We start from the raw sequence: 19,113 nt of genomic DNA, 5'->3' as shown, positions 1-19,113 counted from the left end.
TGTAGGTTCACGGTGCTCTTGAATGTTGCTAACAAATTATTTGACGAGAAATTGGTATTTCGAGTGAAAAACATTTTACGTTTCGAATAAAAACATTTCTATTTATTCTGTTGATGGAAATAATAACTGAGAGTGATAGCAATTAGTAGTACGAGGTGTATCCAATGGCAATGGAATTTAATTTTCTACGTTCACTTCATTAATATTTATGCATTCTGCGAATGTTAATGCTGGTGCAATGTTTGCCATACATGCACCGTAAAATATTACGCTTAAACATATTTTATTTCGGTTCCATCAAAGCTATACGAATTAGTATACATAATAATGTACATTCGTTTTATTAATTTCACAGAGTTTACACCATACGCGCGAATATTTTAATATCACGCGAGATTTAATATTATTCGTGCAATTTAGGATTCAGCGGGTATCAGGATCCAAACAGAATTTTTCCCGTTCGAATTGCTTTCACCCTAATCTTGGGCCACAGTTCGGAAGAACGATTATGATTTCCTGAGAAGCACTTTAAGAAGTTTCCATTACTTTTGCAATATGCCGGGGTCATATTGTTAAAGAATCGAAGAGAACGTTAGCAAGCAGGATACCAAGAAGAACTTTTCGGATTTACGAGGGCACGGCAGCCGCGCGTCTGCCATATGTGCGAGTAGCAACCAAAATCAAAGTAGGTCGTTTACATGGATAGCGTAAAGCACAGGAGGAAGACAAAACTTTTATTTCCCCATAAAAAAAGGTCGTCCCAGGCGTGGCTTGTTTCTTCAGAGTCATTCTCCCGGTTCAATTCTGTTATAAATATTGGTTTCATGCTCAATTTTTATTAACAACGTTACGCAAAATTCGCATGAGTTCCTTTCTTCTCGAGTATCTTTTACTGGCATCTTTTGATTTTAGTGATTTTTCTCAATTTTCCATTTGGACAAAATCAGAATGGACATTTAAAAGTTTCGATTGCTAAGGCCGCTATGGAAGAAAGACATAAGTCACTTACCAAGCGTTTCCCAACAAATGGTCTCTTATCGGTATTCCTCATCTGTCGGACATGGCGACATCATGACGCCATGAGTTGTTGAGTTTGTTGTCGCTTTTGTCGAGTACCCTCATTGTTTCTCGAACAACAAGGCAGCATCTGTTCCATAGGTATCCACCCCCCTTCACCCGTTTCTCCTTCCCTCCACTCTCCGCTACTAGCCATTTCAGTGGCATTGTATTACCAAAGTGAATTTGCATTAGGAATCAACCGAACGAAATTTGGGAGCATCTTAGGTCGAAATATACGTAATTTACGGTAGGCTTTGGTCGAATAACAATTAAAAGATAATCCAACGCGCGCTTGGAAATCAATTCCATGCACAGCAGTCAAAGATGATTATACTATTCGACCTTCGAAATGAACCGTGTACAATAATTAAGGAAATAGTCCAAATTCGTTGATGTTTTATGTTCACATTTACTTTCTCGATTTCTTATATCTTATCTACGTCCTTAAAGAATTCGACGGACCAACTAGAACACTTTTTTGTCCACTATTTTGTTCCAGTCGAATTTTAGCAAACGGAGATAGCGAAACATTTTCGACTCTGAATCAAAACTTATGATTTTTAATAGAACGAAACCCGAAATTGTTAGTTAATACTCAGGGATGTAATCTCCTTTGACCGTGGTACGAAGAGAAGCGGAAGCCGGTTTTACGGGAGCCGTCTTTTTTCCACGACGCACCCTTTTATCCTGCATCCAGCATGTAACTATGGTCCACCACTCGCTCGACCCAGTTATGAAATAGTTTTCCTCGCGGCGGGGCGAGTGGCGACTCGGTGGTATCGCGCTTTAAAGCTGAAAGCATGTTCGTGTCGTGCAGGCACGTCGCTTGTCGTATTGTTTCAAGTTTATTATCTACCTCTGAGAACCGACTTCTCTCTCGAGGCAACCGGCAAGAAGCGAAATAAAAGCCGAAAGAAAGGAGGGATGGATGAGAAGGAGCCGGTAGAAAAATCTCCGATTTAGGGTATTTACATAACCCTCGAAAAAGTGATATGTTCCTCTTCCACGCTGACTGAATATTCCCGAAAAAGAAACTCGCAGAATCGACGGTTGTAGATTCATTCCTGATGCACGTGAAAATGGGTGGTTCGTTGTTTAAAAAATGAATCAAAAAGTTGGAATCAAATTTGTCCGCGGGAGGCTTTATATTCGAGAAAATCGATTTTGAAGAGTTCTCGGGTACGCGTGTAATTGAGTTGGCTGACGCGTCTGCCTATTATTGGATATTTCTACTGATGTACCATGGTCCTCAAGGTTCCGATATCTATGATTGTATTTCAAATTACACCTGGTCCTTACAAAGAGGAGCTTGCAGACTGGCTATATTATTTGCAAAATAATTGAGGGACTTATTTCTTTCAATCAGTTTGGTAATAAAATACGCCTGGATTAATGAAACACGGCGTTTGCATGCCCGCGGCGAAGCTTCGCGGCCGCGATGCATTATACAGAAATAATAATTAAGTTTCCCAATCCAATGCTCCGAAATTTATTAGCTAACGAATCGTTCATTCGCATAAATATGAATCTTTGGATATCAATTGTCGTCGCGGTGAAACGTTCCATTGTCGCGCGACTTGGCGGCCGCTCCCGGGTTGCGGCAAATCTCGTGGTATAACTAACGTCCGCGTGCCGCCTGTTTTTAATTATTTATTATGTTTGTATCGTTCGGTAACGAGCTTGCTAGGAGTACTTAGCGAATGAAAACGAGGCACATAGGTGGAAACCTCGTTATCCTGATTCGCCGCCGTGGCAGAGAAAACGAGAACGAAGAGCGATGGACGTCAAAAGCGGGGTCCGATGTTAATTTGCATCGAGCCACGGGAAGAAAACCACTTCGCCGCTGGAAAAAAAAACTTTCCATGCGCGCATTAACGCGAATATCACTCCCGCCGTAAGATGTATGTGAAACGATTTGAGCCTGCCGCTCGTTGAAATCCGTCTCCTTTTAATCATCTTCCCCACACCCTTTTTTTGTTAATATCAGTAGAGTAGTGCCGGTTTTTATCACCAGCAAAGTACATCGTTTACCTCTGGGCCGATTCAGATGGGTCGAGAGAAAGCTAGTTTCTTTGAAAACAGCTCGGGGAAGAGATGTGCGCGAAAATGATACGGCTGCTTTGGTTCGTACAGTAGATATGGAAAACGCAACGTAGGTGAAATTTAACTGGTCTAATTTTAATTATAATAATAATAACAATAATAATAATAATAATAATAATAATAATAATAAATTGAAAATCTTTTTTCCACACAAGACACAGAAGCAATAACAATTAGTTAGCTACTATTATGCCTGACCCGAAACAGAATAGGAAAAAGGAGAAAGAACAAAAATGAGAAGGGGGTAGAGTGTAAAAATAAGACGTTATGGGGACTCAGTGGTAGATCACGTCAGTCCGGTTAGTCCTAGGTTATGTGTGGATGATTGAGAAGAAATAATTTAGTGGCATTTTTCAAAGAGTGTAGAGTGGTATGTGAACAGATAGTATCGGGAAAAGAAGATCATAGAAATGAGGTGCAGCGTAGGAAAATGAACCGGAGAATTTAGCGGAATGCGAAATAGGACCGAGCCCTGTATGAGTATGGTAGAAAATTGAGGGAAAGGGTTACAGATTACAAATTTAGGCGGACGTCGCGCCGTGAAATTGAACCTTCAGAAAAACGACTTCTAGTGTACGTCGAGCTAATGAGTACTAATGTGACCGTATTATCAGTATATAAAGCAGCACAGTCGAATGCTGATAACAGGTGGGGATTATTGTTTAATTATATCAAACTGCTTGAATTGAATTTACAAATAACTGAGATCCTCGCAGAATAACGTTTGCACCCCGTAATTCGTTAAACTGTCAGACGATGCCAAGGTGTCGCGACTGAATATTCTAATGTTTACCAACAACGATATTGGGAATGGGAACTTTTGTAACGAAAGCATGTTTCCTTGGGTTTATTTCCTCTCGAATCTGTTTCCCGTCTCTTTGTTCGCCTTCCCTTCGTTTTGTTTGCACGCCGCCGCGTATTCGGCGCGCATTTTTCTCGACGACTGGGTGCAGTTAGCGAGCGATATAAATTAAGCCGGAAATAGAGGGAAATTTAGAGGGCTGACGAGCCGCGCTAAGAGGGAACGAACAAAACGCGGGGGAAAGTTCCACGGCGAAGCTGCACTAATTGCCTGTACTTGCGTCATACTGCCTCCACATCAAATTAATCGTTATCCACAGGCTGACAAATTTACCGTTTTTCCCGCCATTTAATTGTTCAAAGTTCCCACCGCGGAAGTTTTCGTCGATAAATAGGTACTTCAGCGCCGTTGAAAACGGAAATACGACAAGTATCCCCATTAGCAACCATGTTCAGTTTCTTATTAGCTGCTTATTAGCGGTGACGAATCACTGGTATGTAATTAGTTTGCATCAGTGTAGTAACATCGATAGTACGTGTATATCTTGAATTGACTTTTCAGGTGTCAGTAGAAAAGTATGCGTTTTTAAATAGCCTATACATAATGGGACCATTCATCTTTCACGCATTATCATTTCCAAAGATTGTTAGGACCTGAAATGTTCGACCAGGTTGAAGGGGAGGCGAGTCAGGAATATTTTCTTCGCGGTTGTTAATTAAGTATAGTGGTCGTGTTTCATAAAGCTTATTAAAAAAAATGGCAATCTTCAGAAGTGCCTTCGGGTTTTCCCTGTACGTTTTCCAAGCAGTGGGAAACCATACGTAATCGTCGGGAAGTATGTTCTTTGGTCGCCCAGCGAAGGGAAGTAAAAGGAACAACGGCTTCTGAGGATTACGGTTTCGTGCCGTAACGTAGAAACAACGAGCAGTTTATTTCCGCCGCTTTGTCATCCGTTCGAGAGCACCCAAGAAATTTCCTCCTTAAATCCCTTTCCACGATTCTTATTTATTCCCTTGTGAAACGGCTTCAATAATGCGAAGGAAAAGGGAGCGAACGCCGGGCGGGCCATTTTAAACGTCAATTAGATTCTATAAGTATAGACTCCAGAAGCTTTCTCCATTCGATTCCGGCTTAATTAGTTGAATATTTCAACCATTATAACGATATCACCGGAAGGCGCCGGTAAGACGGAGCAAGCGCTTGAGGCGAAAAGAAAATGAACTCACGTGAATCGAATAACTTGCCCCGTTCTTGATATCGTCCACTTTAAACTTCGCCGTAATTAAATCGAGTGTTCCCACCCTAAAGTTTGATAAGATCATTATAACAATAGTTGAAGCGATCTTTAAATTAAGAACCACCTCATCATTCGAAGGAACTTAATGTATCCTACACCAATGATCGCGAGAAGCTCTTAGTAAACCTCACATGCGAAACGTGTGCGCACGTCAGTGTCAACAACCCACAAAATGCAGGGATCATTATTCATAGATTCCCGTTAAAATGCATCGCGCTGCGATTTCGACGGGCCGCATTCCCTTTCTTTGCTCGACAATGGCCGCATTATGATGGCACGCAAGGATCCGACCGCATCGGCTCGGCCAGCAAATGCATTATTGCGTTTAAGAGAATGCCAGAAACGCATCTGGGTCGTGGCCAGGCGTGGATGCGATCCTAACAGGAGCATTAGTGGGATTACTCGACTTCGTTTCTTCTCTTGCCACGTTCTACCCAGGCCAAAATGCAGCATCGCATCCGGTGCCTCTCTGCCGCCGTTGATTGCGATTTGCAATGCAACGCTGCGCGCGCGCGCGAGCCGCGCCGCTCTCTTCTCATTCCGGTGCATCACTTCGCGATCGATCACTTTCAGAGCATACCCTAATGCGGCTCGTTAGTGTCGCATAGAAGCTGCAATTCCGACCTATGGCAGTTCCCGTGCAACGTACCCGCCCATCGTGCGATATGCGAATTGGATTTTGACAATGACAGTTACAATTAATAGTTTGCTACTTGTGTAACGGGCACGTGAGGCGTACTAGCGAGCATTGGTATGCGGCTGCTTCGTTTCTGACTGATGCCGGGGTGGGAGGATACCGAATACCTGTAGTGCATGTAGGGAACGGGGTGGTTGAAGAAGGACGCATATGGAGCACGGTTAGGCATTAACTAAATTAAAAATTAACTAAGTAACGGATCAAATAAAAGTTACTTTAACTTTAGATTATTTGACGAATAAAGTGAATTACTTTATTCAATAACTTTAACTTTAACTTTTACTTTAGTTGAAAATTTTATTCGACGCTGAAGTTGAAACGCTCGGCAAATAAAAAAATTAACTTTAGGTATTCGGCACATGAAAAATAATTTGTTTAACTTTCATTCGTTTCTCGAGATTTTTATTTGTATTAAAATTTTGCCCATCTCTGCTATGGAAAAAGATGCCTATACAGAAAGGTATGGAGGGATACTTCTTGAGAAAGATATGTAAGGAAAGATGGAGAATTATATGGTTTATTCCTCCAATGGAAAAATGGAGAAATATATGGTAATCGTTATTCCTCCTCATTATTTTACTTCCTTGTCCATCCTCTTTTGAATACCAATACATACTTTGCAAGAGCTAACGTGCACATGCTGTTTGACGTCGCAAATACTTTTATCTGGGAGTAATATTATGTTCTGATGATCTGGAAGATGTTTTTAGTAACATCCTCGTAAACTGCCATTTCCATATCGCAAGTTTGTTATCATTTTACTCACTTGTAATCTTTACAAGGGACAAGGATAGCCCGAAGAACGTAATAAACAAAGAAGTTTCAAGTTCCGACAATTTGCAGTGGATGGACTCGAGATGGATTAACCGGGGACGTTTTTCCAAAGTTAAAGGAAAGTGGTGGATCAGGAACTGATAACGTAGGATGTCATTAAATAATGATTAAATCCATCCATCGATCAGACGCTGAAGCTGATTAAAAACGACAATTCCGACGTCGTATCGATTACTCTGGCTCAAGAACAATTTCAAGCGAGTAATTAGAAATTATGCCCCGCTTACCTTGCCGAGTAGAAAATTCATTCTTGCACCGTGGAACCGATTACCAACATCAATCTGTAATTGCAGAGGTTCTAGCAATAAGTATACGAAAAGTTTGATAAATGACCGGTCTAGCAGACTCCAGATATTATCTGGACATTACCATTCATTTTATACACCGCAGCTTATCAATTATGGAACCGCGATAACATTCACGGGTGAGCTCAAGTAAACGAGGGTGGCAATGAAGTATATTCTTCACACATTTCATGTTACATTCCCACACCTTCATATATCTTGTAATTTCACGGAAACTTGGCCACTTAATTTTCCTGTGCAATTCGAGACGATCGAAATTCAAGCCTGTTTCTTTTAAAGGGTCTAGCAGGGTAAACATGGACAAACAACACCCATGGCGATTCCTGGAGTTGTTATTTTTTAAACAATGCTCCTTGCCTAAAACACTATTACGTAAAATTTAAGATCGCTACCCCCTCGCCCCCCCCCACGTTTAAGGGTAATAGGGGCGTAAACGCCTTTAACGTTATTATTATTTTTCTCGGTTACTACTTCAGGTATTTACATGAAAAAAAATAGCTACATACTAACTGTACTTCATATATTTTTCTCTAAATTGTAAATCAATTATTAAGGGTAGAAGAAAATAATTTATTTTTTGGGGGTGGTTTTTGGAAGCAACTCTTTCAGTGACAACCTCTAAAAAAATCAGGAATAATGCTCTGTTATCAAACTATTATATATGAAAATCCGAAGCTGATCGAATTGATTTTTTTGGAGGTTGTCACTGAAAGGGTTGTTTCCAAAAACCATCCCCCAAAAATAAATTATAATTTTTATACCCTTAATAATTGATTTATAATTTAGAGAAAAATATATGAAGTACAGTTAGTATGTAGCTATTTTTTCGATTTTTTTCCATTTAAATACCTTATGCAGTAAACGAGAAAAAAAAATAATAACGTTAAAGGCGTTTACACCCGTATTACCCTTAAACTGAGGGGGGGGAGAGGTAGCGATCTAAAACTGTACGTAATAGTGTTTCAGGCAAGGAGCATTGTTTAAAAAAAAACAACTCCAAGAATCGCCATGGCGGCCGTTTGCCCATGTTTACCTTGCTAGACCCTTTGTATATAATAATAGAGTAAGAAATAGAAAAATGTCGTACACTGAAAAATCCTTTGCGTAGGGTACAGAAAAATATCCAAATTAATGCTAACCATATCATCCACGAATCTCTTTGCTCGAAACAACTTCGATCAAAGCATTAACTGTGAAACGACCATCGTGGACCTGCAAGTGCAGAAAAGTGACTGGACACGTCTTCAGATATTCAGTTATAGCTACCCGTTCTTTCGAGAAAGGGTCGCTGAACGAGAAGACGAGAAATAGGGGTGAAGTTGCTCCCAGAAAGGTGGACGACCTTTGTTCCTGTGCGCAGGGAATAAACGGTGAAAGCAATCAAGGATTAAAAATGAATTAGCAAGCCTTCTCTCGAGAAAAATGTCAACGTATCGATTCTATGACTGTAGCGACGGGCGACGAACATTAACATCCACTGATTGTGAGGAAGGACATTATTCCTACTGGGAAGATTGAAGGAAATTTCTTGTTTCCTATCCGGGAAATTCTATTCGGTGCAATTTAAATGCAGGAGGTGTTCGCACAGTTCAGTTACTATAATCTTCGGTCAATCATTAAAAATTGTTAATCATTGGTGGAGGAAGAGTCTGATACATCTTGCATTTTCTCATCAGCCTTGGATCGAGTGTATCAACGAAGCCGCACAAATCCTTGTTATTATATTCACGAGTCACGAATAACAATAAACAGCGGAATCGCTGCCTTTGTCGTGGATTTTTGCGTGTCGGCAGTCTGCGCGCTAACGAACCGTTCGCGCACCGCTAATTAAATAACCGAGAGTTGTAAAACGTGTTCACAGGGATCGGTAGAGTGAATTCATGTACAATGTAGCCTTGCTTTTTTATCCTGCGTGCCATTCGAACCGCATAATTCGATAAACGTGAACGGAATCAACGTTGCAGCCATCGCGACTGTTCAACGCTGCTTGACAAACACGTATCATTGTCGAGTTTCCGACTTACTTTCGCAAACATAATTTACAATTAACGTGTCGCTAGATTAACACAAAGTGCGCGACTACGAATCGAATTCGCAGCATTTTATTTAATTTAATAGCGACGGTGTTTGTTTCTTGACAGAGGTTGTTTCGTATAAGCGTGGCGTGTTCAAATATAATTCGCTTAATTAATATTACGTAAAACCGTGTGGGTGAAAAGTGCGATCGTAGCTCGCGGCTCGCATGTATATCCGCGGGATTTGTGCGGGAAAGCGTGAAACTCGTGGAATCCAGTGGCAAAGTACTCTCGATAGCGTGGAATCGAATGGAACACCAGAAAACACGCGCGATTTTCTTAGCTGCACTTGCGTGCGATAAAACGTCGAAGGCGAACGGTGAAGAATTGCTTTCCAATTTCGCTGGCTTTCTTTCGCCCCTCGTGAGAAGGGGAACAAATTCGATCGCCGGTCCAATTCTGTTATTTACTCGCTCCTCGATCGTCGTCTTCGATCAGTTTCACTCCGCTTTCCAGGAAATTAGCCGCGTTTCCCTTTGCCACTCCATACCTCCGAAGGGATTCCCATTGTCAGTGCTGCCGGTTCTCCGGAGTCGAGGCTTGCCTGCTCCCTCGAAGCATCGAATTTAACGCAGCGATTTACAGATCGCTCGAAAACTCGATAGAGGCGGAACCCTGATATAAACGTGCGCCGTCCCGAATCAATTGTCCTTTGATCGATCGATTAGAACTCGTTCCACTTGGCCAAATACGTTCCAGGTCACGAGGAATCACGCGTAGCGAGCTCGCAAAAATATCAGCGTACACTTGGTGCATTAGGGAGCTATTGCCCCTATTCTTACTCCTTTTACGTGCACGCAGTAGGCTCAATCTATTTAAAAAAACACCAGGCATAGTTTACCCCATTGATGTTCCAGGCTCCATATAGGTGTCGAATTAAAAGAGTGTTGTTTCGGCGCACTGGTTCGGTCCTTCGAATATTTAACCCTTAACTGGTATACTGTTTTTGGCAAACGTGACTGGTGCACTGGGGTCGTGGCAGACCCCAAATAAAAAAGGACATAGAAATTTGTAAAGTCGACAACTAGAGCAACCACTATGAATATTTTCTTCTTAGGGAATGTAGAAAATAATAGAAGCGTAGAAAGTTAAACTATTATTTTAAAATTAATTAGAAATTCAGTTTACCAACTTAGACTTTATTACACCATCAGATTGTGTTAGATTAATATACTTAGTTGTTTTTTGTTCTTTTCGTGTGTGTAATGGGCGAGATTCAGCAAAATGTTTTAAAATCTTACCCTAACATCACTGACCGTGAAATATAGAAGCATCCTCTCGGTTGTACCACATACTTCGACCCACTTTGTATTTCTTTTATCCATTGTACCCGAAATCATAGTACCCAGAGCACAATATGCCAAACGTCTATTAGACTATTACGCTATTGAAGATTAGAAGGTGATTGAGGGTTCGTTTATCCGGTTTACCATGCACACACAAACATCTGTAGATTTCGTTTCCAAATATCCTTTGCGAACCCAGCTTATCTCGCGTCGATGCGTCGTATTATCTTCAGATCTTTGCTTCCTCTGTTTCTCGCAGCCACACGCTCTCTTCCACCCCCCCGCCTTTGTTCGTCGCGAATGCTCCCCATTTTCGCAGCTCTCCTTCAGTTTCACGCTCACCGTCGCGAGCTCGTAACTAATTACAAATCTAATCAACGAACTAGCTCATTGCGGACCGCTGCACGTGACAGCGAATTCGTACAAGATCATTGTGCATAATAACGTAGTCGGCGGTGAGGGCGGCGCATCTGTGAGTGCACGCGAGGCAGCCGCTGGCATTGCGCTGTCGTTTACCCTGCGCCACCCACCCAAGAACGTTATTACAAAACCAGGGCGAAGATGGTTCACCCGCGAGAGAGGAACACGGGGCTTTATGGCTTCGTACCTCGCCTGCGCCAATGACTTTTCTCTTTTTTACTCTCATCGAACGAGCGCCTTACGACGCGGGCAAAATGCTAACGCGTAACGACCGTAATTCGGAGGTGTTTGTGCCGCGGGAGGAAGATTTTCGTTCCATGTGAAAACGTAAAAACTGCCGCGTAAGTAGTACGGCACTCGCTGAGTTACGAAACAATTTTGTGTATCGCTTAATCTTGAAGATAAACTCTGGAACTTTGCATCGTAGGTACGATAACTTATCTATCAGTGCGATTATATAGTGCAACTTAAAGCAAACCTATACTTCTCACACAAATAGTGATCGTGAGAAACAAACATAGGCTCCAAAAGTATATTCGTAACAGTTAAAAATTTCTATCTGATGAAGCGTCTTTATGATATAGAACTGCACACGAACACTGATCTCTGAATACCGCGTTTCCTGTGGCAGAACATGCAAATACATCCCTGCTTTCTTTTAGACAAGAATCGAACAGGGCAAATATGTATAGACACTTCAGACACGTAATCCCGACATTTCCAAGTCACAAGGGGTGCAGTACAGTGCAAATCTTTCCGGTTCAGTTACGTTCGCGGTTAGTCGCATACATATATGCAAGCGAATTAAACCCTTCGCGAAATCGAGCGTCGTTCTCGTTCAGGTTCTGGAACCCATTCGGTTGATCATTACGTTAAAGCAAAGGGAAAGTGAGGGGGGAAGACTCCAAGGGTTCGCAAGTGAGAATAATTTTGTACACCATCCCTTCTGCCAGCCTTCCTTTCTATTCCTCGAAATTCGTCGCCGTTTTGAGCTCCCGGCAACAGTTGCTCGCCTTACGACTTTAGACTTTAGACGAAAGTTTGAGCAACTTCTGCGCGGATCGTCTTCTTCTCGAGCGTGTCTATGATCGTGACAATGAACGGCGTGTGTCTACGGGAAGCTAACATAATTTACTCACCACAACCACGATACGCTGGCAGATCTCTGCCTACAATCTGGAGCCCCGAAATTTCCCGGTCTTTTCCTTCTCATCATTTTAAGGAGAGTTGTAAGGAATGCGAATCCTGCACTTAGACCGCGGATCTTCTTACTTCTATTCCCAGAACTTTAATCTCTCAAACTGTCCAAGTGCTGTTGCGATATTTTATCGATCGCCGGGTAGAAACGAAAACAATGAAACAGACTGCGCTATCAGGCTAAGTGTCGCGTCGCAGTAATTGCAGCCGGTTCAACGTGATACCGTGGCGCAGCGTTTAATTAAGAATCCGTAACTACCGCGTCTCAGCGGAATCCAATTAAAGTTGGCCTTATTATTAGCCGAAATTTCGTAGGTTTTCCTCCTCAGGGACGTCACCTGCCCACTCCGTTGGTATATTAACGTTTCTATCGCAGTCGACGGAGGCAAGAAGGTTCCCTCTTCGGCGCGTAATCCTCACGCAGGCCAAAGTCCCCAACTCGCGAACTTACGGGGATGATCGCTGCAAGAATCCCGAAGCTGCACACTAGCGGAAGTTAAAGTCGCTCATGGCCCCGGGCTAACTGATAATTATTTGACTGAAACATCGGGACTTTTGGTATTACGTGACGATGTCCCTCGAACGTGCACAGCAATTCCCCGGGAATCGAATTTCCGCCGACGCGCTTCGATCGGATCAAAGACACAGGGCGCCACAAACGGCGGCACGTAATTTTCACGTGGTCGAACGGGCTGCTGGATCACGTCGTTTGAAGTTCCGTAACGCCGACCTAACCCGCCGCTTTGCGGCGACGAGTTGCCAAGTTAATTTAAAGAATCGCCCTCGTCAGGGCCGAAAGTTTTCTCGTTTGCGGAGATTAATAAGTTTCCAGCTGCTGCGACGTCCAGAGAGAGTGAGAGAGAGAGAGAGAGAGCGAACGCTCGGTAACAACCTGCTTACCATTTAATTCGACGATTTCGCGAAGTATCGGCTTTCCCGAAAGGCGATTCGGCGCTGGCTGCCGCCCCGCGGCTAGAATGGCGGGCCGGATTCTCAAAGGGAGCTCGAATTGAATTCGTTTGTCGGGCCGTTTATAATTCACTAAGCTTTATGCGAAGGGTACACCGTGAACTACAAACGGGTTCGGCAAACGCGGAAATTACGAATTTTTTTCAGTCTCAGTAGTTCTGGTTGCAGGCTGATGCGATGCGATAAATGGTACTGCGCTGGCAACGTTCCCAAGTGACGAAGCAATTTCCTAGGTTAGAAAGGTCTTCCCCCAGCTTACGCCTAATTCCCATCGCGGCGGTATACAATGCAGTGATAGCAAAAGGTATCCCAGAGCGCCGCGAAGCGGGGTACGTACAAGGTGGCTTCGAACTCGCAGCGGGCAACGTTCGCCCCGCGTCGCAATACGCGGTACAGGGGCACGGTTTACGTTTATTGCTCGATTCACGGTGCCCCCCCGATGCGGTACGTAATCGGCGCGTTAGCCGGTTTCGGATACCACGCCGAGGGCAGAACTTTAAACGACGACACGTAATGTTCACGGCATGGAAGTTCTAAGGGCTCGGCTGTAAGCGGCCGCTCGTCGTGAAGACGTCGACGACGATAAACTGGAGCTCGTTAACACCAGCCGTGGGGTCTGTTTATAGGAGGTATGCCGTTTCTGTGTATAACTCGAACGCCCGCGCCCCGCCCGCGGTTCCTCGCTGGCAACGCTTCGCCCACGGCCGTGGCTCGCATAAAGCCGGAGATAAAAAGGGCGGAAAGAAGGAAATCGAGATAACGCGGGAGCGTCGCTAGAGCGGGCGACGTTATGGCCTTTTCGTGCGGTCTCGGGCGCGGCGAAAATTAAAAATCATTTCGTACTACGTAAACGGCCGGGGACCGAGTCATCTGTCTCCCAAGTAGACTTTCACGCCAACGACTTTACCACCCCCTTTCCTTCGCGCCTTCCTTCCTTCCTTCCTTCCTTCCTCCCTTCCTCCGTTTGGACAAGCGAAATCGAGGAAAGGAAAACAATGGACAATGGGCTCCAGTGGTTGTAAGAACGAAATTATAATGGCATTCTATTTTTCTTTCTCTAAGCTGAGAACCCGGGGGAGAAAAGGCAGAGTGAGTTAGGTCGTCGTTGCGGGGAGCTGCGAATGTGAGAGGAATGCCGTTTAGGTGTGCAACGCTGTATAGAACGGTCCACTTAACATTTGTATAGCACGCGATCTTGACAACTGCGCCTCTATGTGCAACTTTGAAGGGACATTTCTTGTCTGGGGGTTGTCTGGTATTGAGAATGTTATACGACTGTGTCATATCTTTTGTCTTTCAATGACGAAAGTCTCAACAATGTTCCGAAGTAATTGTTCGATGTATCCACAACTTGTGTACGACTGCAACGAGAATTGTCAAGTTTCTGATGGACATTCATTAGAAACTTTAGCGAGAAAAGAGGAAAAGTACTGCGGCAGAGACACGCACCCTTGGAGACTCGAATTAAAGTGAATTTATTGAATGAATTGTTGACGAGTTCATTAGGCGACGTTAAATGCGACACATGTATGCAAATACACGTCGGGAGGGGTGCACACGTTGCTTCGGAGCGTAGTTGTTCAGGCCGAAGCTCGACCAAAGGGGGGAGAAAACGAAACGTCGGAAGGAAGGGTAGCGCGTGCAGGAACGCTGGGAAATTAGCGGAAGCCCTAGAGTAACGATGTTTTGGCTCGCGCGTTAACTGTAACCGTACCGGGTAACTTTTCCGTCGCGTGTACTTCCGAGTTAGAAGCTACTGTAGAGAAAGGGGAACGCACGCGGAATAAATCGCCGGGGGAAAAAAAATTCACGAGGAAAGCCTCCTCGCGCTGCAAATATTTCCGCAATATTCAAGGTATCGTAAACCCTTTACTTTCACCTTCCGTCGCGGTTTTCTGTTTTCAGCCGAGGATTTGTCCGTTCTCCAGGATCTCATAATCTCGCGCTCCGGTTTCGAGCGAGCTAATCGCTAATTCGTTTCGCGGGGAATTAACGAAACGCGACGGATCACAGGGAACGCGCTGATTAATGTCGATTAAATCCCTACTTCACGTTCGAATGGAAATTTAATTATCTCCGTGCCGTGGCCCGGGTTTGTAATGAAATTGTCGAATTTATGAAAACGCCCCGCTGACACGAAAACATCGATGCATCGTGCACGTGTGCACGGATTCGACACGCTTCCGTCAACTGGCCCGGGGAATATCCAATATTAATATTGGCTGTGCTCGGTACCATTATGCGGTAACCTGCTGCCAAAATACGTAATTATGTCACTGTAAATGTTTAAATGTCGTCTGCTACGAGTATTCGTTTACACGCGACCACGTACGCATTTATTGTGTTACATCCGTATCGAGGGCGTCCATCCCAATTGTATTCGCAACTTTCGCAACCATTTCAACCACTTTGGACGATTGTTGTGTTATTTATTTATTTATATATATATCAACGGGTCAAAACCCTTTATTACATAGCTATGACGGAACATAAGTAGGTTAGAAAATAGGTTAGAGTCTAGGGGCACCCAGCATAAATATTGTGCAATATATTAAGAAACTTGTGTTGCACACTTTCGATTAACGATATATGCTTTTTGTAATATGAAGACCAGCTCACAGAGCCATACCCTAATATAGAACGGACCATAGACTTATAGAGTGTCAAGAGAGTATTAATGATATATTGTGACGATAATGATATATTGTCAAGAGAGTAAGGGTAAATAATTTTAGTGGTACTCCGGCTAAAACGAATAATATGGCACTTAGATACATTAAAATAAAGTTTACTTTTGGAGCACCAAGAGATAAGTATTTCCAAGTCCAGCTGTAACAATACCACATCTTCAACACTCGTGACAGGACGATAAATCTTAAGATCGTCAGCATTGAGACAAAACCTACTGCTCATAAAGATATCAGAAACGTCATTGATGAACAGGATAAAGAGAAATGGACCCAAATGAGATCCCTAAGGGACGCCAGAGCGGACATGTGCAGACGTTTATTACCATTACTAAGAATCGCCACGTGAATAATTGAGTTCATAATTCCTGGGTAATTTCGAAAGCTGTGCAGACAATGATGGCATTTGAACCACTGTCCTTGTGTACATATTTCCGAATTGCATTGTGCTGCTGGCACCATTCATCTCTTCGACCACCTAGAACTTCTTTAATCAGTAGCGTCAAAGGAAACATACCTCGAGAATGGAGCACTGCTCTAACAAACATTTCACAATTTTCACGCTTCCTGTTCCTTTGAACGAAATTGCAGCTGGAGAAAAGGGGTGGACCCAGCCATAAGTTCTGACACGGTGGCATTTGCAACGCGCGCGGAGCCAGGCTGAAAAAGAATTCCCCGCGCGTTTTACATACCGCCGCGAATGGCTGGCAGCGGGACGCATTCGGGCGGGGGTGGGTGAGATTGAAATAAGTTTTCGATATTTCTTGCATTCCTCGTGAAATATGTCGCCGGTAATACTTATACGTCGGATGGTATTCGAGAGCGTGCCGTGAATGGGAAAAGCGACGCGAGCGGGTCAGATTGATGCTTGTTTGTATGCCAATGGAACCGGGGAGCTGTTTGGAAATGTATAACGTAACGACACAGGCGTCGCTGGCAACATGAAAACGCAGTTTACATCCCCCCACCCTTGGAGGAATCGAGAAGCAGAGGGAGCGGAACGAGAAATAATTTGATAGCGTCCCCTTTGGAACTTTCCAAACCGAACGAACGCGCCCCACGAAAGAAATACATTTTCGTTTCATCGATCTGCCTACGCGTTGCTCGGTTCCCTTCGAACGTCGCGATGGGGAAATACTGGAGTAGGTACGTATTAATTATCTCCGCGGGCGGGATATGTATTACGCGAAATGGGGAGAAAATTTTCGCCACGCGCGGAATCCTTTCAGGCCTCTAACGGCGGGGATCTCCTCGATGATACGAGAAACATGAAACACGTCGAAACGGAAGCGAGCCGCTATTCAGCCGAGATCACGTCCAATGACACCTTACCCTTTTCCCCTGGTGAAAAGCCCTCGAGACCAGCTTCGGAACGCGCTTTTTCGAGTACTCTACTTTGTAACCATCCGTGTAAGCCGCGCTCCCGAGTGGGGGAGAGAGAGATGTAGAAGAAAAGGTAGAAGGATTCGTGTTGGCTGCATAAATAGTGGCGACGACATACTTCTCGCGGCGGGATCGGGAGTGCGGCGAGAAGGTGCCATTAAATGTGAATTAAAACGAAAAATTAGAGGGCCGCCGACGCGTTTCGAGCGTGGCTCCCTCTGTTCACGACGACAAAAAGTCGGGACGTTAATTAAAGTCGTAGAATTTTTCGCGACGTATAACAAGCGGTCTCTTTGACATTTAACGGCTGGGTACGTGTAACCACAAATTTAGTTGGAAGTTTCCCGCCCGTCTGGGAAACCTTGGAGGGCCACGGTGAACGACTTTCTCGTGCTCTCGACGCCTGTTTTTATAAACTTTTTCCCTTTTCACATCGGCAGTCAACGTGGTTTCCTGCACTGTGCAGTTTGAGCAACTGCGAGGTGATGGCCAGGCATTCCGGCGTTATTAGCATTATTCGAGACTCTCGGATATGGATTCGAGGTAGGCTCAAAGGATTAATAAATCGGCACTCCTGCGACTAGTTTGAAGCATCGCCCTCAGGAGTGTCACTTATTAAGTTCGCCTCCAGGGAGTAATTTTCAAAGTTAATACTAGAGTTACGTCAGTTATATACCAATATTACCGGATGTAATACCGAACCGCCTCTAATTAACTTTAACCACCGACGATGTACGGCTAATTCGACCTAAACAAACACACCGTCCGCACGATAACTTTAATCCGGGGGTGTGCGGCCAGTGCGGCTAATAAGACTAAATTGCCGTTCCTTCCTCGTCGTTCGTTACTATCGCAGCACCTCAACATCTTCTTAACGATGTAATGAAAATACTTTATGACCACAGTTTACAATTTGCATCGCGGGAATGAAGATAAACGGGCATGAAGATTGCTAATGCTAAACTACAGTTGCTCGTTCTCTGAATTTATGTCCATCAGAAATTGATGTTGCACAGTGATCCACTCGTAATTTCAGGGCCAGGAGAACCAATATTCCTCCCTCTCTTCCAATAATTATAATATGTCCCCTTCGTTAAATTGTCCAACGAAATTATCGTTATTTGATACGTGCCCATGGATACCCTATCCAATAGACGGCAGTTGTTAAGCGTTACACTAAGGAAATACGATCTGTTTCCGTCCGCAAAGGACATACGTCAAGCTCGTTGAGGACGATATTATATTCTCGGTGTCTTTCCCCAACAACGTGCATCGTCTTGAAGTATCAACTAAAGCCACGTTAAAAAGTGTTCTTCGCAATATTGAATATAACGTGACTGCGGTGTAACGGAACCTCTGGTTAAGCCTTGACGAACACTTAACGCAAACATGGGAAGAAAAATACACGCCGGTTAAATATGTTTAATCGTGAGACCATGAACAGTGTTCCGTCTCCGAGAACTGGACTCATAAATTAGCAAGGGTTTACTCTAGCAGGCGCCAGATAGTCTAGGACCCAAACATTGTAACGCGGGCGTCTGGACAGTGTTTGGAGGTGACGGAAAGTATAGACGGTCGTCCTGGGAGATTTTTTACCCTCTCCTTGGGGATTGAACTGCAGAGCAAAGGTCACGCCTACGTTAGGCGATCACCAATAAGCAGTTGATAATTGGGAGAAAGGAATAGGGCTCCACCCGCACAGAGGCTGTAGGAGATGCTTTAGCTTGTGGCTAACATTTTCCGACGAGTCAATCGTATTCGAGAAGAGACCGTTCTTTAAGACGCATCAAGCGTAAAGACCTTGATATCTATACCATTATTATTTAATATACTGTTATTTATTTTCCATACTTGTGCCTCTATTTATTTAACGCAATCTTCTCCAGCGCCATTAATTTGTCGTTGGAGGCGTAGATCGCGAATTGACACAAGAAATTTCGTCTACGTACGTGAGTTACGCGAAATGTAAATTTAAGGTCAATACAAACAGTTTGACGAA

The 19,113-nt window shown here is 43.8% G+C and overlaps 1 protein-coding gene across 10 annotated transcripts in view; it reads left to right on the top strand.

The window, feature by feature from the left end:
* The window catches only part of Dlg1 (MAGUK family member discs large 1), a 279,659-nt gene that overhangs the window by 2,454 nt on the left and 258,092 nt on the right, over positions 1 to 19,113 (top strand). The gene's annotated exons all lie outside the window — the stretch shown is intronic.

Source organism: Andrena cerasifolii, chromosome 2 (genome assembly GCF_050908995.1).
Source record: "Andrena cerasifolii isolate SP2316 chromosome 2, iyAndCera1_principal, whole genome shotgun sequence".
NCBI lineage: Eukaryota > Metazoa > Arthropoda > Insecta > Hymenoptera > Andrenidae > Andrena > Andrena cerasifolii.
The sequence above is the reverse complement of the archived record's forward strand: the minus strand, read 5'-3'. Positions and strand labels throughout refer to the sequence as shown.